Source organism: Daphnia pulicaria, chromosome 8 (genome assembly GCF_021234035.1).
Source record: "Daphnia pulicaria isolate SC F1-1A chromosome 8, SC_F0-13Bv2, whole genome shotgun sequence".
Classification (NCBI taxonomy): Eukaryota; Metazoa; Arthropoda; class Branchiopoda; order Diplostraca; family Daphniidae; genus Daphnia; species Daphnia pulicaria.
Window position 1 is genome coordinate 2,586,273 of NC_060920.1, and position 26,115 is coordinate 2,612,387.

At 42.0% G+C, this 26,115-nt stretch overlaps 1 long non-coding RNA gene across 1 annotated transcript in view; it reads left to right on the plus strand.

The window, feature by feature from the left end:
* The window catches only part of LOC124312548, a 28,953-nt gene extending 9,981 nt beyond the window's left edge, over window positions 1-18,972 (plus strand). Inside the window, exons 3-5 of the long non-coding RNA XR_006910541.1 lie at window positions 8,094-8,190; window positions 8,299-8,523; window positions 18,348-18,972. This is a non-coding gene — a long non-coding RNA (uncharacterized LOC124312548). The remainder of the gene's footprint in view (window positions 1-8,093; window positions 8,191-8,298; window positions 8,524-18,347) is intronic.
* Window positions 18,973-26,115: the final 7,143 nt, after the last annotated feature.

Below are 26,115 nucleotides of genomic sequence, written 5' to 3' on the forward strand. Positions count from 1 at the left end.
TGTGGTGAACTCTCTCTCTAGTAGACGTTAGATATTTTCTCCCACGAATATGTTCCGTGTGGCCTCCTCCTCCCGTATTGGGCAATTGATTGAAAGGTGTATATAGGCAGCAGATAAAGGCGTTGTCGATTCTAGACGGAGCTATAGGGGAAAACAAAATAAATCCTTGAAGAGTAACAACATTTCGCCGCCTGCTGATCGCCTGAAGCCCCAAAAACATCCTCGACTCTTTTTTAAAAAATTTTCTGCGGTCAGCGTGAATATGGAACTGTTTACTACTATGTAACATCATTTTCCATTTCCTGTTGTCGTATATTTCTTCTATATTTCTCTCTATGATGCGCCGGGTGAAGAAGCAAATAACTTAACGCCGACGTGATGGAAAAGTGGGGGAATAAATCACTATTCAATCAACTCGAATGTGCCAAAAGCCCATTATAATGATGAAAAATGTCGTTGACGTCAGAATTTCAAGAGTTAAGCGAAGGAAGAAAAATCCAAATGGGAAGAAGAAGAGATGAAAATAGGAAGGGGGACCGTTCAAAAACAGCTGCGTTATTTACCGTCGAAAAATGACATTGGCATTTGCTTTTTCCTCCCCCCTCCATACGTACACATAGAAGAGATGCGGTGCAATATTCTCTGCTGTGGCTGGGCCGCAAAAACGGCCTCGCAACAGCTGCGCCATGGGTTTTTATATCCACGGCCATTGTTGCTGCTGCTGGATCCGCGGGCAAATGAAGCCGCCGCCGCTGCCGTTCAACTTGTGCGCCAGCGAGCGCATCTCTCCCGGTTTATCCACCGACAGCGTCAACAAAAGCGAAGGGGACCCAAAAAAGAGTTAGCTTCTGCTGCTGCTGTGCTTGTTGCAACTTGATTGTGTGTCATAAATTGTTGGGTCGTCCCTTTACCGAGAAAGAAGAAAACGAGTTGAGCAGAACTCGACGGCGGTGGCGGCCGAAGGAGATGGTTTTGGGTTGAGAGTGTCGAGGCCCCTTCTTGTTGGCGTGTCTGGCGTTGCTGTCCAAACCATCAGGACCCCAGCAAGACTCTATCTCTCACAGCAGCCGAGCTCTTTTTAAGAGAGAGATGGAGAGGTTAGAACCCTCTTGGCTTGACTTACGGTATAGAGCTGACATTTATTCTACATGGGCCTTTTTTCTTCCCCTTATGTGACACCCCACCTTCTTTCTTGTTTCTGGCTTAAATGCTCTATCACTCTGCAATCTTCCAGCACATGAAATTGGAAACCGAAATGTAAAATAGGGGGGAGCCACACGACTCATTGACAAATTGACATTCATCCAGTTTGAGGAAACCAATCTGGTTAGTTATCTGGCAAAAGAATGAATGACAGCTACAGCAGCTCTCCTTTTAGATCCTTACCAACTATTTCTGCATAGTTGTAAAGTCGATGCCGATGCGTTGCTAATTGACAAGTTAAATGCCAAAGCCTTTTTGTGTGTCATTATTACATGTAGAAAATGAAAGTTGGATATATTTATATTAAAAAAAAAAAGAGAAAAGCGGAGGATAGATATTAAACAGCATTGTATTGCAGCCACATCAATATCTAATCGGGGGAAAAAGTCGAGCTGTTTTGAATCAACAAGTAGACACGACGAGAGTCTCAGCAGAGAGAGAGAATGGAGGGGGTGCGTGCGTAAATGTGCGTTGCGTGTCTCTATTTAAAAAAGGGAAGCGTAGAATCAACACGAGCTTAGTGCATAAACAACGTCAGTCTGTTTGTCAGCCATTCGCTTCGACTCTCGACATCATTTCAACTTTTTCAACTGTTTGACTTCTTTTTATTTTATTTTGTTTTTTTTTTTAATTTAAACATTACATCGCCAATTAAGGGCGATGCAGCTTTTCTTTTCCTATAGTTTATTTTTCGAATCAATTGAATCAGATTGCAATATTCAATGGTTGGGGGGGGGGGGGAAGATGACGTGATTGACGGAACTGAATTATTGACGGGAAATTCCCCTGTGAGCAGAAGCGACGTATATAGTACCAAGCAACAGCCAAATAAAATCGGCAGCTGCTGCTACTGCCTCCAATTATTATAACAGTTAGTTAATAACGTTTATTTTGTATTTATTTTAGATAATCTATTCTCGAATCTATTAAAGTATAATTTCCGACTTTTTTGAAACGCGCGCTAAAGAAAATGTGCGATTTTTAATGTTACAATTCGCCACTAGACAGGATTGCAGGCTACTCTTATTTTTAGCAATTTGCTGCCAGCTGTCAAAATTAGTACAGTAATGAGTCGTACTTGAGCCATGCTTGAGCCGTCAATTGAACTTAAACTTTTTTTGGTTGCCTACAAACATTTACAAGAAGAGCGGGGCTGTGCAGATACACCACACATCCCAATCGATTGAAAACGAAAAAAAAACATCTCCTAACCAGAGTTTATTTGACAAAAAGGAAAAAAAGAAATGAAAAACCGTTGGCCGTGAATGATCAACAAATAATGATCGTTTGGATTCTTATTTGCTGCGATGATGGCGGTTATATTGCGGCTGAGATATTTGACGCACATTATATTTTGTAGTTTGGTGAGTTCGTTAATACAATCACTAGTTCCCCGCATCTCCTTCAATCATAATTCTTCGCAAGGCCCCCCCCCCCCCCCCCACGTCTACATTTGAAGGGTTTTTAGAGACAATGTAAAGGAGGAGCGCTGGCAAATTGTTCCCAGTTTGTCTCTTTGAACCGGGAAAAGCTACCTGGAAAAGCCACTCATGTCTCGTGGTTATATTGCAAGTAGTTGCTGCTAGCAGCTAGCTGGCTGCTCCGCTGTTAAAGAAAACGCTCCAAATTATTCCGACGACCGATTTCGTCTATATTCTATCTACTGGGAACTCTCTCTCTCTTCTATATACTTGCATGGCTCTTTATTCCTTAAGGGCCCGGGAGAAACAAACTTTTTTCCTTCTTTTTTCTCTTTTTCTTCTTCGTCTGATTGGTGAGAACGTGACTGTCTGCCGAAACGACCAACATCCACTCGTACAATTATGGGCTCGGAGAATGTCAAGTTTCCTCGGCGGAACACGAAGCGGCAAGGCAGCAAGGAGGAAGTCTATCCAACAGAAGAAGAACAAGAAAACAAAAGAAAAAGTAGAAAGAAAGAAGAATTGCGGAGTTCTGACGCATACAAAAAAAAGACTTAATATTCCAAGATAGAGTGAATGAGCTGACGAAAAATAAAATAAAAATAAAAAGGATGTGCTGGGGGTAAAAGATCAATATTGAGGCTCTTGCTTTATACATATGGAGGAACGCGCTCGAGTCCAAAAGGAAGGAAAAATAAGAAGAACTAGATAAAAAGAGGATATGGAAATGTATGCATAAATATGCGACCGAGAGAGAACCCCGATATCACGATCTGATTTCCAGACCCCGCCGGCCTGTGGCTGCTGTTGGGGAAAAAGTTACGGACCTCCGACAGAGTGTGCGGCGGGATTTTTTTTTTATTCTGTGAGAGACTAATCAATGAAACTACACACGTCGTTATACACACACACTCTGTACACTGTTATTTATCGATAGACACGATGAAATGATGATGGGACAGCGTTTGACGTTTTGATTTGAAATCGAAATGATTGATCAACACATTTAGACTCGCCTGTCCAGATTGGGTTATTGCGTCACTGATAACACGGCGCATTTCCGCTTCTCTCTTGTCAAGCGCAATTTACCGCTGGCCACAAAAAGAGCGGCAAAATTATTTTTATTCGATCGTAAATAATATTCTTTTTCGACTATGATCGAGTCAGCTCCTCCTCATCTCCGGCCATGTTTGTGCTGACGCCATTACCATTGATGAGCCCTTTTTTCCCCCCTTCTTTCTTCGACAAAATTGAGTGCATACACTTCATTCGGTAAAACTCCCGACTGCTGCGGCGGATATTATTGCGTCATTCCCGCCGCCGCCGTCGTCATTGTAAACGTTCATTTATGGGCATATTGACTCAGAGATGCTCAACGACTTTCACCTGATTTACGCGTGTGCTGCAGAAAAATCTTTGGGCCGGGGTTTGTATAATAAACAGGGAATGTGTTCTCTTCAAAAAATGGAGAAATAAAATTCAAAATATTCTCCCACCCAAAAATAAAAAAAAGTTGATAGTTGCGAAGAAAGACTCAAGTATCGAAAAAGAAATTGCCGTCCAACATTTCGTGTTTTTCATGTTCATTATATTATACGATGGGACGACGGTTTAGTCAGCATACCCCCCCCCCCCTTTTGATATGCAAACAGTTTAGCGATATGTTGTTCCTGCCGAGCCCTTTTTCCGCCTCATACGTGCACGAGAGAAGAAATTTACGACCAGTGCTGCTGTTATCATATTCATATCTTTTTTGGGGCTGTTGTTGTTGTGGTTATTTGTGCTGTTGTCTGCGCCCCCAAAATTTTAACCTATTTAAATAGTTGGATGGCTCTTTTGTGCCAGCACGAGGAAAATGTTCGATTGGGAAAAAAAAGGTGGAAGATCTCTCCGCAGCAACAGGCCCCAATGGCCCCATAGAAACGGCGTGTTTATGTTAAAACGCTCGACTGCAGTCAGCATCTCAGAGAGCCGATAGGAATAAGAAATCATAAGAACTACACACAACACGTTGTGGCTCTATTGCTGGGAAAGGAGCAACGAAGAAAATGAAAGAAACATTTCGGTAAAATGAGAAATAAAATAAAATAAAAAAAAGAGTCGACGCTGTTTTTTTCTGCCGACTGCGGGAGTTTTCTTGGGGTTCTTTTGTTCAAATCAACAGGGAATAACATCGCTTCGTCTACGGCAGCGGATTCTGATGCTGAGATGATTGTATGTACAGCCATCTGTAGCCATGGCGTCACGGTCGTCGTCGTCGCGTGGGAGAAATCAAAAGAAAGAAACGGGACGGTTATACCTATATACTATCACGAAATGAAATCAAAAGTGCACGCGGGAAAATCATCCAGCAGTCGCACTTTTTTTTTCGACTGTGCTGTTGCTGCTGGATGTAATATCGACGAATTCAATTGCCTCTCCGATTGCATTTCCTGTTGTGTATGTATAGCGGCTCCAGGTTATATTATTGTGTTTGTTGCTGCCAGTTCAGTAGATTTAATCCGAGTCTAATACCCTCTCACAATAAGTCACATGTTTTCTCAGCTATTTGAAATGGATACTGATTTAATAGATTACCCCTGCGCCTATATAATAGGGATCCCGTCCGTCCAAAATTCAACGAAGCCCTAATAGTGTAGCAAAAGGGCCGCGCTTTTCCCTCTGTGTGTGTGTGTGCGGTTTTTTTATTTTAACAAGACGAGGAAATACACGACGATCTGATATTCTGGCTACTCTTCAATGAACACGTTGCCGAAGCCACAACACAGAGAGTCGGAGTCGAGACTTGAGAGAAACGAGAAAAGGCAATGTTTGATGACTAGACAAGACTCAAGCGGCTGCAGATTATTACAGGACGTCTGTGCCTTGAACGGCCTAAAAACCCATGTACAATGTGTGTGTCTGTTAAAAGATTTAGCATAGGCCTACCTACAGAGACAAGCATGCTGCTGCTGCTGCCCCGGCGCAACATCACAAAGAAACACACACACATCAGGTACGGCTTATAGATTGCGCAATAACAGCATATTGATGGCCCAGCAGCGATCGCTAACGAGTCTCGACTCGGCCAGCTCTTTTAGCATAGCTAATGACTATAGCTTTTCATGGCTTTTGTTTTTAGAGTGCCGAACCATGGACCATCTTTTTTAGTCTCCTAGACAATCATTTTTTCTTATTTTTCTTTCTCAAATCAAAAAGTCGAGAGAATCGTGAAAGCTTAATTGAATAGGTAACGAAGACGCTGGCAGTTTCTGATGGCAGTCGGCTCTAAGTTGGAAAACTGAGACTGACGTGGAAGGAAATGAGATTGCCATCAGCTGATAAATGCCAACATGTCACTCTCATAAGAAATAGACTGGGTAATCGGGTCAAATTCTCACCGGTTTATCCTGCGCGCCATAATAGAAGCGAAAAAAGTAAAATGTCATTGAATGTCACGGCGCATGGCTGCTGGCATCAACCTTGATTATCTAATGGAAACGAACGCTGAACTGCCGCTGTTGTACCCTGCTGCCTAATCATGAAGTGCATTGCATTAGTCGGCCCGACATTTCCTAATAGAGCTTGTCTCCGCCGTGTCTATAGCCTGTCTCTCTATGAGCTATTATAAAAAACACACCAGGAAAAAAAGAGAAAAAAAAGAAGGAGAAGCTATATACGAATCTATACGAATTCCCATTTGTGAGAGTGTCTACTACTAGCATAGCTCTATACTATACAGCCGGTGTTCTTTACGTGTTGGGACGTCAGTGAAATCCCGCAAGAGGGGGTATAGACGCTAGTATATTTCTTTTTTTTTCCCTTTTTTCACCAGCAGCAGCAGTGCATGCGCCTGTTGTTTATACATCTAGACGTGAAACTATTCAGGTGGATGAGCATCATCACGGGCAACACGCGCGTGCGGAAGAAACTAAAAAAAGAGCGAGAAAGAGAGGTGGATATATAACTGATCAATATTAAAGGCGCCTTTGTCGATGTACAGCACGCAATAGACGTTCAAGGGGACTACACATATCTAATACGGATATATACGATGTGTATGAGAAAGACAGAAGAAAAGCTCCAAGTTGCTGGGACGGGCAGTCCGGCTGGGAGGTGCGCTGAGAACGTCGAGAAAAGGGGAGAAAAAAAGGAACTTGAGTGGCCACTGAATAATGAATGACAAAAGCCGGTGAGGACGACGTGAGGCAGTAGAAGAAGAAGAAGATGCGGAGCCCGCCATCAAAGCGCATCAGAGAGTCTATATTCCCCTCCGCCGAATATTCCGTCGCAACCAGTAATAAAAGCAATAATGAAACGAGCTTTCGCCCTATATAGTGTGTTCCATCTTCCTTCTCCGCTTCTGCTGCCTTATTATATTCCATCCATGAGAGATATATTACCGCACGGTGCTTTATACATGCATCGCGTATGTTGCGGGACCCCCCTCCTGTATATAGACTTTAGACGACAAGATGGATATTGTAGAATGCTACATATACATCTAGAAACGCAATTCTTGAGCCTCTCGTTCTCTCCTCCTCGGCGCCCATCTCATTTTGTATTGCTACAGAACCAACGAATTTGATTACACAGTACGGCAACTTATGCTGCTTATGTGAGTACACACAAATCCGGCAGCACAGTCAATAATTACACAATTTCATTTCGACAGACAGAATTCGAATTTTAAAGCTCCTGCTGCTGTACATATCATACTGTCGTATTTCAACCGGTATACTGGTTATTCCCTCTTGGAAGCCCTGAGAGTCGTATGAAAAGTCTTATTATATTGGGCCGGTCTTAAAGTAATTATCTTTGCACGGGTTTCGTGCCAATTTGTATTTGTATTTTTATCTGGACTATGATAGGGGGGCTCAGTGAAACTTGTTCACGAACTATTAGATACTAAAAATATCCCAATCCATTCAGCTGTCGAGGATGTCGAGAGCTAAACTGAGAAAAAAGTTTTTATCGTTTTTGATTGGTTGGTTAATTAAAAGAGGGTCGATTTCTAATAATTGCTATCGATATCTTAAGCTAATTAGAATATTAGTGTCGTCTGCTACCATTTTGTTAAAAGTTCCAAGTTGCAAGTTTACCAGTTTCGAAAAAGACTAATAAAGAGACAAAGTTTATGATTTCAAAGCAAATGAAACGTTACGTGGCTGGTGGCTGTACGAAAAATAGCAGTACAAATCAAATTACAGAAATGTGATCGTCGTGTAAACTCTGGTGTCGTGGCTCTTAGAAATACAATCGCCTAAATCACACTCCAATGATTTCATGCTGTTCGGCGGGAAAATAAAATGAAGTTGACAAAAAGAATGATGATGGGAGAAAAGGTAAAAGAGTTAAGCCTGTTCCAAATTTTTGAATAGTTAGTTTCTGACTAGCCTTTTACTGCATTTAACTAGCATTCATGATGTAAGCCTTCTGTCAATGCATGTGGCAGTTTTTTCGCATTGTCTAACCTTTTTCTTTGTGCAGATTTGAGTCCTGAATCAGCCAACGTAACAACAAGATATTCCAGTTTTGCTTCTGCTGGACCTGTCCTCACAGCAACAACCTCAGCATCTCCACTTGGGTGAATAATTTTTAATATTTTTATTCCTGTGACCTGATAATTTTCAACTTTGCCTTACTTGTTGTTGTCTCAATATTTTTCGTGACTTAATTTATATTTTGCATGTAGATAAACAGCATCCCTGTTGATTGGAGATTCTACCCATGGCCGAGCTACGTATCTCTTCCTCCCCCCTTTCTTTAAAATGTCCTCGTGTACACTTCATGTGAGTGTGGGTGTATTCACGAGGACCCCCTTTTCTCCCTATCCCGCCTGGTGGACTCAACTTTTCGGCGGATGGATGGAGTTTCACTTAAGTGGATGGATGCCTGGCTGAATTTCCCAGGCTCAAAGGTAGGAAAAACATTTATCTCTATTCTTCCTTTTTGATTATTGAGCGGGCGTTGATTTTAAATCGTTACCGAGTACGATTATTCCTGAACTATATGCGGTTATTGACTGGAACTGTTTTCTCTTGCCTTTTTCGTTGACTCGGTCAGGGTTGAGGGTTCATTAAATAACTCATATAGGACGACTACAGATCAGGCTTGTTTTTTTTCCCAACATATTTCAACTTGAATTGTTCAATCAAAGTGCAATTAGGAGATTTGATTGACCGATAGGGACCTGCCGCAGTCCTCTTGGCTTGATGCTGTTGGTCGGTCATTGTCGGTTTACCGTTTTTGATTGCAGTTACTTTTTTTCGGTTCTTCTTTCCGGGAAAGGAGAATAGAACAAATGAACAATGCACTGCGCACACGTTGATTGTTTGCGCTGCAATCGATCGGTCGTTAGTTTTTTCGTTTGAACAGGAAAGAGATGAGACACAAATATCTACAGCACAATGGGACTTTTGGTGCCATTGTGGTACGGTACGGATCATCCATACTAGACTTTTTCTTTCTTTTTCTTTCGAGAGAGAATAAAAGGGTCCCTCGTGAATTTTTGATTCTTTTTTTTCCTCTCTGTTTGTACTGAAATACCGGTTTATTTTAGCGGCGTGTTTTGTTGCTTTTGTGGCGTCCTGTTTTTCCCTGCGTTTCTTTCATTTCTCTCCTCCATTCTCGCTGTTCCATCAAAGGATATGATGATGATGACTTGTCGACTGATGAATGATGATCGAGTGGCTAAGCATTACAGGGTCACGAGCTCATCGGTTCCGCTTCTGGAACTCGGAACTTGATGGCCGACCCAAAAAAATGAGAAATAACAGCTGTTTTCTTATATTTTTAAAAAACCCCGTTGGTGGTGTATATACCAATATGTTCGGCATGTGTATATGCTTTTATAAAATGTTGACGGTATGGCATCTGTTGTTTTAGCTCCTGCCAGTTGCTCTGATTGGATTACGTATTAGGCGGGGGTCCCTGTATATTTCACTTTTGCCTTGTATAACTTAATGAGAATCGATTGCCTTTTACCACCCAACGAATACGGTACCTACTACAGAGCTGACCAGACTGATGCCACGAAATGGCAATCATGAAAGGCCATGGCGTGATATGAAGATGCCGTTTTCATTAAAGCAGCCGGCCAGCCAGCCTCCCGGTTGCAATAACCCCCAACTCCCAACTCATCTACACAACCCCACCCTAGTATAGATCTCTATCGTCGTCATCTTGGCCGGGCATGATGTGGATTTGGGGCGAGCATTCACGCATAAGTTGATGGGCAAGCGAATAACATCGGCCAGCAAACTTGTGCGCAACGATAATCAGAAGCCCGCAAGGGAATTGATTGAGGAATTTTCCCGAGAAATTCGTGGGGGGGGGGGGGGGGATTCCGTTCAAGTTGAACAATTTCCGCATCTCTCAATTCGCCGTACGAATCTTCCTGTCTAACATCCATGTCAGAAAAGATGATGGCAATCACACACAAAGCTCTATGACTTTAGCCTGTAGGTAGGTGCCTTGTAAGGGCATCTGAATAACTTGAAGACGACGGGCAACGCTTTCAAATAAATAAATGTTTCGTTTGGAAAAAATACAAAGTAAAAAACCCTCCGCTTTGTCTTTCAACAGTTTCCGATGACGCCGGGGAAAAGAAAAAATCTCCCGGAGCTTGTGAAAATAATCACATGCCGATGTGAGGAGACCCATTGACACGCCACATTTTTTGGAGGTGTTTTTAAATATTTTTTCACCCCGGAAAAATTCAAAATGTTTTTATTTTAAAAGGGACGATCGTGAAACAGAGTAGAGGGTTAAAAACTGTACAAAGAAAATATTTATTGACATCTTTGGCCGTATTCGTTTTATTTCTATGGTTGACCGTTGACAGTTTACCTGTTGGCCGCGGTCCTTTTTCTCTACTTTTTTTCGGTTGTTTTCTCTAGTCTCATTTGATTCTCTTTTAGTGGCGTTTCACGACCCGTTTAGAGTGTCAGACCGCGGTGTGAACCTTTTTTCTTCTCTCCCCTCCGCATCTCTCTTCACTTATTTTGTGTTTTTATTTTTCTTTTTCTTTCCACCGGAAACAACCTAATACATAAAAATAACAAAAAGAAAAAGAAAAATCGCGATGGAAAATGGTAAATCGTCTGACGCCATGCATTTCCACATTTCTATTTGTTACTGCGTGTAAATGTAAAGGCAAAAAGACACAGGAGAAAGGAGACAATGTTTCAAGTAATTCAATCGTCTTGTCGTAAATTCCCATGTAGTACTTCCGTTCAAAAAAACCCAATTGAAATGTACATTACCACATCTTACAAAAAGCTTTTTCAAATTGCATCAGATTAGACCAGGTACACAAACAAACACTCGAATCTTTGACATGTTCACTCCCTTTCTTTAATATTTGAAAGAGTTTAGGTCTAATCCCCCGCGTGTCTGTATTTTTCCCGAATGTGGGTCATTCGAGAGTCCCCCCGGTTGTACGACGCCGGTGGTAAGGCGATACGCCCGGAGCCCCGGGAAAAAGAAAAAAAAAACGAACGAACGCGTAATCAAATCTACTGGCGGAAAAATATGAAGCAACCAGGTGTGAATAATTCCAGGAGGGATGAGGAATAAGAAAATAATTTAATCTCCTATACGCTGTTGTTGTTGTACACCGCAAGTAAAAAAGAAAACAGGAATCTCTTTTTCCTATTTCGAATGAATTTCTCATCGTCTTTCCGTTTCGTTCGAAAGTTGTCTGGTGTGTGTGTACACGACACGCTCACGTCCGTCAATCTGTCTTGCTTATAATCCGCGCCGTCTAGTATAGTACTAGACACATCCGAGTGTGCTGTGTATGTTTTTTCAATCAATTAAGCGCAGCTCAACCGTGCGATAATGGATCGATTTGGTGGATTGTTATTTCCTTTGGCTGGATGGCCCTGCTTTATTGTTCTTTTGACTTTTTGTTCTGTCTACGGTGGCCTTTCTTCATAACTTTGATGTATAAGTTGGACCGAAATGTTCACGTCTCTCATCCCCTGTCTCTTTATCAAAGGGGAAAAACCCAAATAGTTTCGGCGTGTCAAACTTTTTCTGTGGCCTCTCTCTCTTGCGCTCATCCGACTTTTCTCAGTTCAGCCAATCTTTTGTTTCCATCACGCCCGCAAACCGGCCCGTATTGTTCTTGATCTAATCTGTCGGGTCAGGGACAATTTTTCCCTTCCATTTTTTGGGTGGATGGGTGAGGAGATCGAAGACGTTCATCAATAAATTTTATTCTGATTGAAGACGCTATCAGATCGGGGGGATATTTGAAATGTTCTCTCTCGGGTTATTCGATTGATGGGGGACGCGATACGACAGACAACCCGATTGTTTTCTATGGAATTTTTATCTATCGATTTCTACTGGCCCTTGGGATGAATGTTGTACAGAAATTGTTGACACAGGGAAATCGACTCAAGCCAATCAATTAGCGCAAGTGAGAAATATGGATGAATCGATAAAATTGGCATTGGAATATAGAGAGGTCTGGCGTCTATACTCTTTTTTGTATATAACTATTCCAGACCAGACGACCATGATGAATGGATGGCAACGCGTGTTTTCACAAAGTGCTATACATATGTTAAAGTAATGGGATGATGAATGCATCGGGAAATTTGCCAATATGCAAGTCGCCCCCCGTATATCGTGTCTGCTGCTTTTATATAAACAACTTGTTTATTATATCTGACGACTGAATGACTTGTTGACTTTTGATATCCGATCTATCCCGTAAAGTGGACTTGCACTTCGATTTATATAACCGCGCGGGAGTGGCTGGCTGGCGGGCGAGTGGGTGGGTGGTGGTTATCGTCAAATTTTACAGTTCACCCGTCTCTTGAAATTTCACGCCCTAAGCGATTCATGCCCAACGGGTAATAAAGAAGGTACACATCACCCAAAAAGCATCAGTGAATATTTCCCCAAATTCTTCTAAAAACTTGATGGAGACGATAATATATGGCGCAGGTATAATATAATAGGGAAGGATAGAACGACCTGATTTCGGCCTTCCAAAATCTCCGCCAAAGTTTTGTACATAGATAAAAGCAAAACGTGAATGCCTATCTCCCTGTAAAATGAATGCGGTGGAGAGAAAATGCCATCTGTTGCTTGGCTACTGTCGTCTTATAGATCGAGCGATTTGGACAAGTGGTTTTTGAGATTGATTGAGATTGATTTTTGAGATTGAGACCCCAGATTTCTTTTTTAAAAGAATATTCCAACGGCAGCAGCAGCTCCTGGCGCGCATGCAACGGGTGCATGTGCGTGTCACCAATCGGCCCAATAGGCAACAACGACGAGGGGACTCGGGAGAAATTCCGATTGCATTAGAGAGAGAGAGAGAGAGAGAGACTTGTTATTATCATTCGTTGGCTGGCCGCGGCTTGTTGGCGTGTCTGTGTGTGTTTTTTTTTCCGTTTTGTTCTTTTGATTCCTTTTACGTGCACCAGAGTTGCGGGTTTTTCTGGTGTTCCGTTGTTGGTCGGTCGGTTGGTTGGGCCCTTTTGTTTCTCTGCTGCTGTCTCTTTCTGCTGTGAATAATGCGATCGGGTTGAACAATGTTAGCATACAAACAACTAGCCCTTTTTGTCTTTTCTTTTCTTTTATACTTTCTTGCTGTTGTGGCTGCGGTCCGTCCGCTACGGCTGCCCGCTTCTACACTGCCTCATGTTTAGATTAATGACAGGCCAGTCAGACCACACAGCATCGGCTTGCCAGCAGTCGAACTCGCAAGGGGTTCAAGAGGTCGGACCTCACAGCCCACACAACACCCAAAAAAGAAGCTTTTTAAGTCCCGGGGCTGTGCTGAATGGAGACATTGATCAAGAGAGTCTCGGCTGTTGTGTATGGAGCAGCCCATGGATGATGCAGCAAAACGTCTTTGTCTGGCCACACATTGCCCAGTGATTTTGACTCTGCTGTGGCGTCTATCACTTATAATATTCTTTTGGCTGGCGTTGTTGGCTGTGGGTGTGTGTGTTGGAGCCTCTGATGTTTTTCTGAGGGGGGGGGGGGGAGCGCCGTTCTTATATTTAGTTAGCTCTACAAAATAGGAATGTGCGGTGTATACTCCCCTCTTGTTGTGCTATGGGCTTTAATTTCCCAACAATCAACACGGAATCAAATGGAATCAAACATCAGGAATGGCCAGCAAAAGAGAGGGAAAAAAACAAATAGCTGTCGAGAGTTTGGCAACACCTTGAGTCAATTTGGTCGTTCCTGTTTTTTTTATTTTATTATAAGAACCAAGAGGCAAACATTTCAGGAGAAGAAGACAAACAAATGGGACGGACTTGACGTACATTCACAACTGACATAACCAACAAATGCGCCCGTCGTCGTTTTTATTTTTTTATTTTTATGGTCCAAGTCCAAATTGGCGCATTAATTTCCACACACTTGATTACCCCATTATTTCGTTGAATCGACACTGCCTACGGTATATCTATTTAGCCATTGACAGTTTCATATATAATCAATTGCAACCGTATAGCGGCTGGAGTCAAATTCCAAATGGGAAATCGCTGGATTTTGGCTATGGGCTTTCTGTTGGAATGTTTTTGGGTATAGGGCGGCCAGCAGCACTATGTGGTGGATAGGCGACGATGGCACACTCTTTTTTTTATTTTTTTCCGTTGCTTTTTTCCAGGTGTGTGCCCGGTGCAATCTGATTGACCGACGGGCGATCCATCCATTATTATTTGATATTTTCTATATCCCCCCACTCACTTTCTCTCTTTTCTCTTTCTTGCGCCAATAAAATTGAGATCCACGAGTCCAATACGGCACACACAAATATGTGCGTCCATTGCGTCACATCTGACAACTGCGCACGAGTCGATGCGTTCAACTTCCGAGGGTCTAATTAGAGTGACACACATGAAGATGTTGCAGATTCGATAAGAGACTCTCCACTCGAACCCAGTTGTATAACCAATGGCTTTGGGCTTGGAGACGATTGGCACCGAATTTGGACAATTTGATTAAGAGATTCGGTGACGTCATCGACACGCACCATCACGGTTGTCTGTGCGTAACGAGTTGTCTGTAGATCTCTTCCATATCCAGAGATGCCATGCAACTAACTCGATAGGTACACACGACACGCACATGGGAAAACCCGAATTGAGACCAAATAGGCAAAACACAAAATCTAACAGTTTAGACAATTTCCAAATGGGAATCTCTCTCGTCTCCATGGACAAACAATACGTAAATCTTTTTCTTTCTTTCTATTTCTTTCTTTTCCTATGCACATTCCCGGAGAAGTAGAATAAGCCACCGCCGTCCGGGTATTTAAATACACATCGTATATAAATAGAAAGAAAAAAGGCTCCTAAAACAAAAGGAAAGTATTTCCGAGTATATCTGCTGTATTATGGGCATTCCGTTGTGGATCTACCCCGAGCACGTCTGAATGCCGATCAAAAGAGAGAAAAGAATCGAAAATGTTTCAGGCACGACAACTGGGCGCAACATAAAAAACGAGAAATAAAATTAATGAGTTTTTCTCTGCTCCTGCTGGATGGAGCTCCTTTTTGTTTTAACTACAGGCTCAACAGTCTTATCGGTGGGCTTCCTCTTGTTCTTCTTCTTCTTCTTATCCTCTGCGAAATAGAGAGAAAAGCAAACAAAATAACAAGCTGTCGCGTGTGTGGATGTGGAAGGACGGACTTGTTGTTGCTGCGTCCTTATGATCGTTGGCGGCGTTGGCGGACTATAGAGATGGTCTGTGCGCGGGTTTGTCTGTTTCGGGTCTCCTTGTTTATTCATCCGAGTGAGACTAATGACATACAGACAGCAGCAGCAGCAGCAGCAGCAGCAGAGCTCACAGTCGAGAAGATGAGTATGAAAAAAGGCCCTCCTGAGACGGGGGGAGAATAAGAAGAGCCGAGGCCTTCTTAGCCAACCTCCCAAAAAAAAGAAGTTGATCATCCACAAGAGTGACAAACCAAAAAAGGGCCAGCAGACGAATTGAGAGGCGTCTGTGCGTCGGCCATCAAACGACAACCGGAAGGAAGTGACCCTGTCCAGTTAGCGCTCAAAAAGAAAAGAGAAAACTCACAATCTTTGCGATTTTTCCCTCAATCAAGTCAAAGAAAAAAGAATAGACAGCGGCGCAAACAGCGTCGAAATGTCTCGCGGGAGACATACTAAAGCGCGGATGTCTTGTAGCTTCCGAAAATGGACTTAACAGTCACGTCAGTTGTTCTACTTTTTTTTGTGTGTGTATAGGGTACGGTACCTACTCTTTTTTCAGATTTTTTCTCTTGTGGGGGTCAAACAAAGGCAGGATATATCATCTGGCTGCTGCTGCCGCTGCTGCTGTGCATAACCCAAAAGAAAGAAAAAAGAAAGAATAAAAGACGAAGAGTATACAGTAATATAGAGGGGAAAAACGTGACGCATTTCGGTGGCGGTGGCATTTCATTCTTCTCTCTCCCCTCTCTCTTCTTGTGTTCCTTGTGCCGAGACGCCGACCGTCGCTACCGCCGATCTGAAAACGGAGGAGCACAGACGCCATCAAGTTCGCCGAGGTTATCTTCTTTTCTTTCAACGCCATAGACTCCTCACCCCACCCCACCGCCGTGTATATACCTCATCACACTACTACACCCTATACTTCTCTTAAGTTGTTTTATCAGCTGCGATCCACTTGGCTGTCGTCGTCGCCACCGCCGCCGCCAACGTATCGATCAGCGTCTTGTTTCTTTTTTCGCATTGGGTTTTATCTTCAACTAATTTTGAATTGACCGCCACCGTCGAATTACAAGGAGTTAAGGAAGGAAAGGAAAAATGAAGGAATTTTTTTTTCTATTCTTTTTTCTTGATTGAATTTATAAACGGAATAAAAAAGGATGGTCATTTTTGAAGCGCTTCAATTTAAATTTTTTTTTTCGCCATCAGTTTATTCCACTCGTATGTTGACAACAACAAAATCTGTTTTTCATTTAATTGAGAAACACGAATAATTAATTAAAAAGCTATTAAATACAATATCTGTCAACTATGACTAGGTTGATTATTCAACCAATAAATTATTTTTCGAAAATATTACACATAAAGATTTCTACCAGAAATTCGAAACGTAAAATAGACCGCGTATTACAGCAAATTTTTATTGTCGTGGCGTTAATTTTTTGATTTTTGTTAATGCGCAATATATATTCAGAAGAGGTAAAATGCCGAATTCTGTTATCATTATGACGTGATCTGAAAAAAGAAACCAAGATTATATTCAGGAAGGTGATCTACTGTTATTTGAGGAGTTGCCACTTCTGGAAAGGATCACAGGGATATTCTGTGGAAATCATGATATCATCAATTCCTCATGCACGATTTCAAATTTCTAGTTCTCTGACGCACATATCCCCCACATAGCCCATGCTTTTATCCCCAATAGAGGTGGTAAATTTGTTGAGCCAATTACAGAGCAACACGTTGATAAAAAACTCTGCTACCTGATCTTTTGACTCACCCCACACTTGTGCAATGACGCAATCTGTACATGAATCGAATCGAATTGGGCTACAACTCACATTATAAATTAATAGTATACTGTTGGCTTCGGTCTTGAAAGGTAAGCATCTCAATGCTATTAAAATACTGTTTGCGTGTTGGGGGTTACAAAACACTGTTGAAAAATGGTTTTCCATTTAAAAAAAATTTACATGCTAAAACCTTTCGTTTTAATTTTTAAGTTTTATAGCCTTTCTTCTTTTTCTTTGTACAATCAAACCTTCTATTTTTGAATGTTTTTATTTCTGAATAAAAAGAAGAGATATGTTTTTGCAGATGAAGTAGAAATAGGCTTTTATATCAAAGTAGTGTAACTACTCTTAACCTGAAATTTAGTCCATGATTTGCCATTCATTTTTGGCTAGTTGAAAAATATGCATAAAATATTGTGAAAATAGGACTATTATAGTAATAGCCAAAACGGGAAAATAAATTTTATTTTTCAAATAACATTTCAGAACATTTTAACAATAGAAGAAACATGATTGGCAAATTCATTTAGGCCTAACTGCAGCATTAGTACAACTGCTGTCGGCCAGCGTTTCATCTCCACGTAACCTCGGGTGCCCAAAAAGCAAAAAAAAACAATGAAATCAACAAAATGAACTATCAATCAACTCCTAAGAGTTATCGAGACCTTCAAAAGAACCCGGCCAAAAATACTGATGCTGTAATAGAAAATGCTCTTCACAGAAATGGGAAAAAGTCAAGAGCTCAAAAAAGTAATTTTCGAACATGTAAAAAAGAATATGAACTTGAACAAATTGGGGAAAAAAATAAAAAAAAACTTAACCAAATTGAGGAAATTGACAATCATCAAGTCTGCTGCCTTGTCTCTGTCTTGTGTATTACAGACTAAGTGAACTAAAAGACAACGGGGGCGCTAAAGTCGAATGTTTTTTTGGTTACGTTCAACTTCGGTGACGACGTCGCAAAACATTGTGTACCTGTACAAAAAAGTTGAAACACATTAGGCAAATTTACCAAATGTCTAAATCAAGAACTTTTGTGACACAAAGAAACTCTTAAATTAAAATCGTGTGAAACTGAGAGGGAGACAGAAAAAACGATTTGCAGATCATCAAGGATCATCAAGTACAGCAGCTAAAGTCACATGTTGAGAGGTTTTCATTTTATTTTATAGACATCAATCCCCAAAATGTCTATTCAATTTCTTTCTTGTATACATTATTTATTATTTGCTCAAGTGTCTTTTATTATCAGCAGGTGCCAACCGTTCCGAGACCGTGTGATTTGCGAAGTTTCGTCGGGTGGCCGACCGACAATCAATTCGTCACCCACTCGGCCGTTGACGATTTTTATCGGAAGAAGACCCAGTGCGTCGTCACCGAAGTGAAACGCGAAACCAAAAAAAACATTCGACTTTAGCGCCCTCGTTGTCTTTTAGTTCACTTAGTCTGTTATACACAAGACAGAGACAAGGCAGCAGACTTGATGATTGAAGATTTCCTCAATTTGGATAAGTTTTTTTTTATTTTTTTCCCCAATTTGTTCAAGTTCATATTCTTTTTTTACATGTTCGAGAATTGCTTTTTTGAGCTCTTGACTTTTTCCCATTTCTCTGAAGAGCATTTTCTATTACAGCATCAGTATTTTTGACCGGGTTCTTTTAAGGTCTCGATAACTCCAAGGAGTTGATTTAAAGTTCATTTTGTTGATTTCATTGTTTGTTTTTTTTTTCGCTTTTTGGCACCCGAGCCCATGTGGAGTTGAAATATGTGAAATATACATATTTCAAATTATTTTCTTTCTTTTTATTTTTGGCGAAACGAGCGCAATTGAATATATATACGGTGGCTCCGTTCATTCCCATTGAATGGATGACATCATCTCAGGGAAGTGTGGTGTACACTATAAACTGCGGTTGTTATTATTGCTGGACAGTGCTGTGTGTACGATTTATGCGCCATGACCTAATCGAGATGAGAAAAGAAAAAAGGGAACAAGACGGACGAGATGTGAAATGCCTTATTTAGGGATAGAGCTGACAAGTCGCCATATTCTTTTTTATGGCGTTTGCTGGATGTTATATATGAAAAGCATTCGCAAGTGTCACGGAATAGCCAGACGGACTGTGCCAAAAAAGAAATAAATACAAGTCTATATTTCTATAATGTGGACGAGGAAAAGAAGGGAAAGGATAGACTATACGCCAATAGAGCACGTTATATCCTTTTTGAAATGCGAGTTGAAATGTACAAAAATGTTGCAATATGTTTGATAAAAGAGTCTCGCCATCCTATTGCGGGATTGTATATGGCTCCACTTGGAAATTTAAAGTGACTCTGTTTTTTTTTTAAATTTTTCTCGAGTGTCGCACTACAACCAGAAAATATTCCTATAAATTGTGCTGCATTACATTTTCTGTATAGTTTTTATTTTTAAATTTTGGCTGGCGCTGCCATCACCTAAAACGGCAATGTCGAGAAACAAGTGCGCTAGAACCCCGACAGTCCAACATTCACGTTGATATTCTCGCGCGACCAAGGGCGAAAGAGGTTCTTCCTCCGCACGCTCCAACGAGTCGCGTAGTATCAGTTGCATTTTCCTTTTTATTTTCCTTTTATTTCTTTTTCCGGCTATTTTCATCTAAAAAGAAAAGAAAACGCGGAAAAACCATAGACACTACAGCAACACCGGACTTTAGTTTTTTAATGGTCTTTTGAGCCCAAGTCCATTCTCTTGTGGTGGGGTTATAGAACGCGCGGGTGGTTTGAAACCAACTCAAGAGCTCCAAAAAAATAATACAGGTTGTTTTTTTTTCTTTTGGCCCCCCCTTGGTTGTTTTTCTCTATGTGCGTCTGGTATTTGGATCAATTTGCGCACAGCTCTCAAAAGCCTGTGTAGAGGAACGGCCGTTTGGTGATGTGGCTGTTTGGCTTGGTGGGGAGGGTGAAAGTGCTGGGGAGAGAAAGAGGAAATGGGGGCTTCTAAATCGATTTCAGTTCCAAAAAGTCACACAGCCCCTCCAAAAGAAAAGTTATAAGCGAGCAAAGTACTTGACACTAGAACGCCGACGACCAAAAGAATCTAAGCGCAAAAAGAGACACACAGCACAGCTAGCAACTAGAGCAGCTGACCGTTCATTCATCAGCTGACCTTTTGACAGGTATATACGAAAGGGCACCCTGGAACTTTTTGAGCACCGGCTCCTGCTGGAACTTGTGCGCCAAAACACCCGTTCCCCCATTTAAAATGTTGCTGGACAGAAACAAAATTCCTCCTTTGATTTTTGGTTGTTTAGTCACACTTGACTCTTATCATCTCCTGTTGTGCTCAGACACACAAGAAGACCAGAAGATGTTTGCCCAGTCAGAATAAGTGAAATCGAGCCAGAAAATCGATGGCAAGAACAAATAGACGTGCTGTGCTATAGGGTCATCCCAGCAGTTTGGCGGAGTTGACCCTCTTCAACCCTTTCTTGTCCCCCCATCACCCGGCCCCCCTGATGAACTTTTCTGACGCGGGCTGCTGACCGTTATGGCCTCATGATGAATGGATATAAAACTGTCGTTTGTCAAAATATCTTCGTCATGTCCTTGTGTTTTTCTTTTTGGCCAGCAGCTCCGCTGGGCCAAATCTATACAAACGAGAATAGTCCAGCGCAGAGATAATTTCTGAGAAGGAAAAAAGAATCGACCCAAAAGGAGCTTATAAGGAAATGGATTGCATTTCGTTTCGGTACAGCAGTCGGGGGGTAGGATAGGATATATGCACACGGGATCAGATGATGGATCCATGACGCGATTAATGGGCGGCCATCACATCCAATTATCCGCGCTCAACCCCCTACCTCATCCGCATCTGAGATTGTGAAGAGCTGCTGCTGGCCGGCGTCTGTTTCTCCGTCTGTTTCCCCCATGATGTTGGCCGGATCGAATGCTGGTGTAGTAGTACACAGACTCTTGTCTCTCTCTAGCGAGTCAGACACGCGCCGTACGCATTGCACACACACGCATAGGAGCCAAAAGCCAAAACAATTAGGTATCCGAATTCAAAAGCCTCGGCGTGTTCGTCCGCCCAGCAGCAGAGACCAGCAGAAAGAGGGGGAAGAAGAAAAGAAGAAGACGGAAAAAAGGGGGAAAGCTGCTGGTTTTTACAAAAGAATGGAAGGAAGACGTCCAAGGACTTTTTTACCCCGACATTGAAACGCCAAGAGAGAAATAAGAAATGAGAGAAACAGAAAAAAGAGAAAAGAAAAGAAGAAGAAGGTAATAATCAAAAGTCCAAAAGAAGTGTGTGTGTGTGTGTTGTTCATCTCGTTAGTCGCCAGCGTAGTTCGTGCCATCAATATTCAATTCCTTTTCGTAGATATTTTCTATGATGTACACTTTTGGGCTTTTTTTTCATTCTTTCTTTCTCCCAACCGGAATATATACGAAACAATGGATCACGTCAACAATGCAGCAAGGAGGAGTAGAGAGAGAGAGAAGGTGGAAGGGTGGAAGCTCGGCATTCAGCTCTCGCACAAGATGGATGGGCATTGTGGGAAAAAGGAAGCCGACCGACCAAGAAGAAGAAGAAGACGACGACTGGACGAACGAATAACCAGCAACCGATTCGTATATTTATGCATCTTCTTTTTGTTTTGCATTTCTTTCCCGTCGACAACCGGAGAAATCAAAAGAAAAAGACTCGACGGCTAGCAAAAGACAAAAAGAGAAAAAAAGAAAAAACGATAGAAATATTTGGCTGGATGAGCAGCAGCACGCGACTCTCTCTCCGAAAATAACACACGGCAGCTACTACACAACAATGGATGACCTGTTCATTTATCTCCCGCGCAAGTGTTGACTGTGTAGAGCTAGACTCTTGCGGGACAAACTTCCCGCCAGCATAGCACATCCCGCCCGTCCGTCCGTCCGCACGAAAGGAAAAATACAGAAGGAATCAAAGAAAAGAAAAGAAAAGAAAAGAAAAGAAATATTTGAATGGAATTTTATTATTCGTATTTTTTCTTTTTTCTTTTCTTTTTCATTTTTGGCCGTACAGAGACGACCCAGGGGTTTACCCATAAGCTGACGGTCAGCATCTGCTTTGAATTTCTATCCAACAATGTGCGCCTATATATACGAGAGACTGAATGAGAGAAACGCTCCCTCTCCATCATTGACCATAATAGGTCGGAGCTCTTCCTTTTGCCAATTCGATTCCAGCTGACTAGTCACGTATGTGCCGGCATGGTTCGGCAACAAGTTTTTACTTAAAAAATTATCCCAAGTTATTTTTATACTTTTTAAATACTTTTACCCACTTTTCCATTTGACTGAACTGCCACAGCTCAAAGGGGAAAAAATATTTTTGAAATAAAAGACGAGTTACAGTTAAACACGGGCCATCTGCTTTAATGGCAAACATAATGATAAAGAACGATCCCCTTTTACAGTCTGACCTGGAACACCCACACGCTCTAGCTGCTCGTCTAAGCGACAAACGAATCGTGACCAAATGATCACAACCATTTCATCGCCGCGTTCATATAATAAGAACAATCGTTTTAAAAGCCCAGAGGATATTTCACAGTCCTAGAAATAGATAGAAAATAGTTTCCCCTTATTTTTGATTTGTCTTGGATTTAACGACGTTTTAGCACAGGACAGACTGTTTTTATTTTACTGCGGGTATTATTATTACACACGGCCCCTTGCGCCTATTTCATTCCATTGGCTGGTGCGATCTAGTTTTTTCGGGGGCTGCCTGGTGGGTATGGTCGGTGGGTGAGGGGGTGGCTTTAAAGAAGTTTGGACGAGTCGGAAGTAACTCTTATGTCTGCACACGAACGATAAGTCTCTTTTCTCTCTCTCTTTTTTCGTCTACAGCATTGATCTTGGGCGCTTTCAAGTTTTTCTCTCTCTCTCTGTTCAATGTTTCCTGATAGTTAGTTTTGCGCGCCGTATAGAGAAAACTTTTTTTTGGGGGGGGGGGGGGGGGGGGGGGGAGGGAAGGGCTGCTTGCCCGGCCCAGCAAAATGTTTACGATGGCCGCTTGCTGCCCTTTTGATTCGCCCGCCGGCCTTTTTTTTCCAGCTGAGTCCATCCACATATGGCCACAGCCGGATTTTTTTTTTCGATTTTCATTTTTATTTCGGGGGAGGCCAAAACTTTTATTCCCAAGTTATTCGCCTTTACAAAATTCTTTGCTGAGCAGAAAACCTATCCCCTGTGAAATGGCGGTGCGCACCCCCCATCAATAAAAATGTAAAAAATGGCTAGAAATTCCAGTTTTGTTAGTGTCAAAAAGAAATAACTAAACATGGCGGGCAACTTTTATTTATTTTTATTTTTGTGTGGGTCCGGTCGCCGAGGAATTTCCTCTCGGATGTTGCGGTTGTGGCCGCAAGAATCGTCGGTCCACGTATACGTATGTACACGTATGTACACTGTACGTGTCGACTGGCCAGGAGAACTCCTCTCCCACATCCTTGTAAGGGTCCTAATCAAATATTCCGACATCTCTCGGTTGGAACATTCTTGTTGGATATGGCGTCCGTCCTATGACTACGTTCCAGCAACACACAAACCGGGCGGCGATTATTATTCATGGACCTTATGGTTTTCTCTCTCTTTCCTTTTACCCTTTTTCTTTTTTTTTCTTTTTACGACGAGTTCTAGACGTGCACACTGGTAGAGAGTATAAAAGGGTCATATGCGAGAGTCAGAAGAGAGAGAGAGAGCAGCCAGGAGCCGAAATGAGCGAGTCAGTTGACGTACCGCCGCGCTCGACCCACAAAACATCACAGGTCGAATTGAGATGCTTTTTCCGATCGGCTCTTACTCGTACCTCTCCATCCAGTCTAGAGCTCTTTCAAACGGCGAGGGGGGTTATATTCCAGGCTCCCAGTAAAAAAAAAAAAGGTTTTCTCTGTACCGTACTATACTAACCCCCCTATACATATTATACGGAAACTTTTATTTTTTTAATTATTATTATCCGTGGATGGATGTGGGGTCGGCAGCAGCAGCACAAGCGAAAAAATAAAAAGAAGCGAGGGAGAAAAACTGTCAGTCAGGAATCTTTTATATTTCTGCTGCATGTTGTGTATAAATAACCCCGTCAGTCTGTTACTTTTTTTTACTTGCTAATGGTCTCTCGCTATCCTCTATCCTATCCAGTGTATATTTACTATATAGTAGCTCTCTCCGATTACAATCTTCGCCCCCCATCTCTCTATTCCACCTCCCACTCTGTCCTTTTCATCTCTCCTTTTTTTACAGTTGAGTTTGGTGGGGAGACTCACAAAAGTTGTTGGGTAAATGACTTGTTAGATACGAGCACAATGTTACACCTGGTACACTATGTGTGTGCAGTTTGGTGTATTATTATATAGAGGGGGCAAATAAAAAAGAAAATCTTTTGGAAAAAGTTTAAGACACTGACAACAATCTAACCTTTACCGGCTATTATCATCCATATCCGCTTTTTATATTATAAGTGTACGTGCTAATAGAAGGAGGCCCCATTAAGAGCAGCGCACCTATAGAAATAGAGTAACTAATAGGCCATGTCTATTAGTTTCGATTCGCTGTGCAGTCGTAGAGTTTCATGTACAGCGATATAAAAGCCGTAGATAATGATCTGTGTGTGCTGTACTACACTCAGAGTGCGCGGTCTGCTGGCACATGGGAATCCGAGATGGTTCATATAATAAAGCTTTTCTTCTTCTTCTTTTTCTTCTTACTCCCATTCTTTTATATCCTTTTCCTGGACGGGTCTCTCTTGTAGGATAGGCCAGAGAAGCAGTTCCGGTGTGTAGAGATGCTGCAAGGCAAGATTGTTGTTACTAAGGTAACGAGCCGGCTCAGAGCTTCACAGTTCTAGAATCTAGATATATTCGCCGCTGCTGCTGTGTAGTATACTGCATTGTTTGGATTCATCGAGTACTATATGCGCCATATAAGACTTATATAGTACAGAGGGGCTAGTATAGATATTTATACATACGCCGCTGCTGTATGGAGAGAGTTTGAGACCCATTACGTATAGTGGGTTGCTGCCGCCGTATTGTATCGTTATTCCACTGTGGCATCTCTATGGCAAGCCAGCCGGCCATGGGTCGGTGTAGAAGAAAAAGGGGCCAGCTGATTGCATTGAGATTCCGGCGGACATCAATCCTCACATATTGCTTTACGTCTCTGTGTGTACGGCAGAGAATGCGGAGGGAGAGAGAGAGAGCTTGACCCAATACGAACGTGTGTGTCTATAGCCCCACAATATATACCAGGCAGTCGGACGGGCGGGGGGGGATGTATGAAATCAAACCAAAAGGCTCACATGTTGGAGAAAAGGAAAGAGAAAAATACACAAGTGGAGGGGAAATTGGATGTGAGAAAGAGTCGCCAAAAGACGACGAATCGATAAGAAGGACCTACCCACTAAAAAAAATAGAAAAATAAATAATAAAAAAAAGGAGTCGATAAATTTATTCCCAGGATGTTTCGTCTTGTGGTGTGCACAAACACAGTCAGTCTTGTTAGCGGCGGCTTTAAAAATAAAAATAAATAAAAAAACACCGAAAAGATTTCTATAGAGTATAGACGAATGCTATGTATAACTTCATTACTCATCGGCGCGTATTACGCCCACGGGGCCAGCCAGCAGGGTAGAGTTTTCGGTGCCTTTTGTCTTGGACATGTATAGTAGTGATGAATCCAAATCAAGGACTATTTAGTAATTTAATCCGAGCGAGAGAGAGTTGTTCGATTCAATTACATCAGTGTCGTCTTCATTTCCTGCGAAAATTTATTTCTTCTTTTTTTCTGATTTTTAAAAGATCAATAGTGATTGACTTATTGATTAGATCATAATGTATGTGTGTTGTAGGCGGGCGCTGGCCGGAGAGACGGTTGCTCATTCTTACCACACCGGTAGAGTGGCGCTAGCGTCTTGACTGGGAGGAGCCAATCGTTTTGAGAGGGAGAAGAAGAACTGTCGGACGGACCTCAGTACCTCACTCCTTCAGACTTCAGTGTTCAGT